Below are 3,232 nucleotides of genomic sequence, written 5' to 3'. Positions count from 1 at the left end.
AAACAATCACGCAAGATGAACCAATAAGAATCTGAAGACCTTTAACCCTAACTCCAAAGAGGCAGAGGCAGGGGCAAGGGCGGGGGGTGGGGGGAGTCTCTGAGAGGTCAAGGCCAGCATTGTGTTTATATTGAGTTCTAAGATAGTCAGGGCCACATGAAGAGACTGTCTAAAACAAACAACACCCTCCCCAAAAGCTCAATAACACAAACCCCCAAACAACAACAATAATAACACCCTGAGAAAAAGAATCTTACAGCTCTGCTATGTATTCTTTGTTTTCTTTCTTTTCAGAGCCATGATGTGCATTTTGACAGATATGGTCAACCCATTTATCTAGTGCAAGGAGATTCTCCTGGTAACACAAGGAATTGTCAACAGTTCAGTGCGCTCCACTGGAGCTGAGGGTAAAGAATCATCTGTTTAACCTATACACTCCCCAGAATTCGCCAGGGTCTGGAGATGATTCTTCAGTCAATGTGTTTGGATAGTCCCTGGACTTGTGCTTATGAGCCATGAAGCTCGTAGAGGAAGGTAGATGCACTTAGAGGGGTCAGCAGACATATATTGAGCACACACTGTGGGCTAGGCTCTGAACATATAGAAATAAAATGAAAGTTCTTTTGGGGAAACTATGCTTACTGGGCACTGTAATAAGTCTTGGTATATATAGCCCCTATCTACAATTCAGCATAGGAATTGCGTCTACACCATGGGAAGAAACACATCCCTTTGGGCTTGATCACAAGCTCATCTCAGGAAATTCTATGATGTTAAGGAAATTTATTACATTTTCCTAGATGAAGAAATTTCATTTAAAGAAATAGAAAATTCAATCTAGTCTGTGAAGCAGGTTCTCTGGGGGATATTACGTGTGCATTTATGTACTCATCTTCCTAGATTATTCCCAAGTCATTGACTAGGAGCCCCAAAGAATAGGCGGATTCTTCAGTACTGTGAAAATACACAGCTGGAATTGAGAAGTAGCTCAGTGGGTAAAATACTGGCTAAGCAATTGTGAAAACTGTAATTTTTGAATCCCTAGAGTGTACTGAAAGCTCAGGAGATGAGGTCAGTTATTCATAATCCTAGTGCAAGGGAAATAGAAACTGGCTTGCCAGACAAGCCAAGAGAGCCACCTCCGGATTCAGTGAGACTAAGTCTAGATACACAAGATGAAGGAGGATTGAGGAAGACACCCAAAGGCAACCTCAGGTCTCTACAGGCATGTGTACAATTGACCACATGCATGAACATTGACATATACCACATGAGTGCACATGCACACATAAACACATACCAAAAAAAACCCATACAGGTTAAATGTTATTTGACAAATTGACTTGGAAATATAAGAAAACTATCTTTCTCAATACTATATGCTATCGTGGAGTGTGGAGTACTATGATTAAAAGTCTCTCCACATAGTAAACAAAGGCTGACTTTTGTCTGACTTGAGAGCTTCAACATAGTTTGTATCAAAAGCAAAAAAAAAAAAAAAAACAACAACAAAAAAAACGGCCAAATCTGAAAAGACTCTAGTGTACAGTTAGTTCTGCAGTTTCTACTGGTCATGATGAGTGTGCTCTCATGCTGTTCTTCCTCCTCTTCTAGATTACACACCTGACATGGACTGTGAGAGTCTGGACCACTCCTTTATCTACCCAGTCTTCTGCCCAATACACCAGGCTCCAGGAGACTAGCCAATAGGAGGGCCCCAAAAAGAATCTCTGTCTATTGCAAGAGCTCCCTTGGTCAACAGGATCCAGAAAAAACAAAACAAAACAGATAAATAAAAGATTGAGGTAAGGACAGCTACAAAAATAGGTCTGGAGGAGCATGCCTTTAATCCCAGCACTTGGGGAGGCAGAAGCAGGTAGATCTCTGTAAGTTCGAGGCCAGTCTGGTCTTCAGAGTGAGTTCCAGGACAGTCAGGACTACACAGTGAAACCCTGGCTCTAAAACAAACCAAATAAAATAAAGCTTGGCAACAAAAATGAGCCTAGAGTGTGTGGGATATAGGGCTAGCCCAGCTGTGAGGAAAGAAGTCAAGAAGACGGCCTCCAGGAAGAAAACCCAATCAACAGGCGAACAATACTTACACATTCATTCCTTACCTCATACGCAGCCCTACCCACTTCCCTCCTGTGATTGAGACGACTGACTCCATCCACAAATGTTAGTGTGCATGGCTAAGAAGTGTCTTGTTTTCAGCAAAACTACAACCCAACACATCAAAAATATTAGAGAAGTCGCCCTGAAACCTCTAGTTGTATTTTTGTATAGAATTTTTGTTATTGCCTGTCAAGTGAATAAAAACTGCAAAGCCTGACAGCGTTCATTACGCCTATGCTGTCCATTTCTTAGCCAGCCCTTCCAGAGAGTCTCAAACAGTAGCCCCTTGTCGTCTTAAAAACAAACAAAGCACAGACAAACAAACAAACAAACAAAAAACCATACAAGGGCCGGCAATGGAGAGGGAATGGGCTAAAGAGTAAAATGCTGGCTCTGCAAGCACGTAAACCAGAGCTCAGGTCCCCGGAACCCACACAAATGCTAGGTGACTGTGGTGGCAGTCTGTAATTCCAGCACCAAGAAGGTGGAGATAGGGGACCCACATGCACAGGTCAAGCCGCAAGGTAGACTGGTGCACACAGACAAACTCTGTCTGTCTGTAATGGAAAGACTCAGCCTCAATGAATACAGTGAAGAGCAAGCAGGAAAAGCACCCAAGGTCAGCCACCAGCATGCACAGGCAGCACCCGCAGCCACACCCGCGTGATTGTCTGCCGTCATGAACACGCACTCCTGCAAATAAATAAGGGATTTTTAAAGCCTTTTGATATTTAAGTATTCGTTTTTGACATATCTGGATGTTATTATCATACCCAATTACAATTCTACTTCTTGAAACATAAGGCAGACTTATGCAAAATTCATGCCACTGTAGTTGTTAATCAGTGGGACCCTGTATCAACATTTCAGTTGTTAACTCTGGTGATGTGTACAGACCCTGGGGGTAGAGTGTCTGAAGTAGCTGGGAGAGGGGCACTCGGAGGGCTCTGCATAGAAGCTATTACCAAGTGGGGTGTTTGGTACTTTACTATTTTAAGAAGCAAAAGCAGTGTACATTGCTGGAATATTACACATTCTCTCTCTCTCTCTCTCTCTCTCTCTCTCTCTCTCTCTCTCTCTCTCTCTCACACACACACACACACACACACACACACAC

General features: G+C 42.9%; 1 protein-coding gene across 14 annotated transcripts in view; it reads right to left on the bottom strand.

The window, feature by feature from the left end:
* The window catches only part of Dlg2 (discs large MAGUK scaffold protein 2), a 1,686,730-nt gene that overhangs the window by 168,674 nt on the left and 1,514,824 nt on the right, over positions 1 to 3,232 (bottom strand). The window lies entirely within an intron of this gene.

The sequence above is a fragment of the Microtus ochrogaster genome, chromosome 22, assembly GCF_000317375.1.
Source record: "Microtus ochrogaster isolate Prairie Vole_2 chromosome 22, MicOch1.0, whole genome shotgun sequence".
Lineage (NCBI taxonomy): Eukaryota > Metazoa > Chordata > Mammalia > Rodentia > Cricetidae > Microtus > Microtus ochrogaster.
The sequence above is the reverse complement of the archived record's forward strand: the minus strand, read 5'-3'. Positions and strand labels throughout refer to the sequence as shown.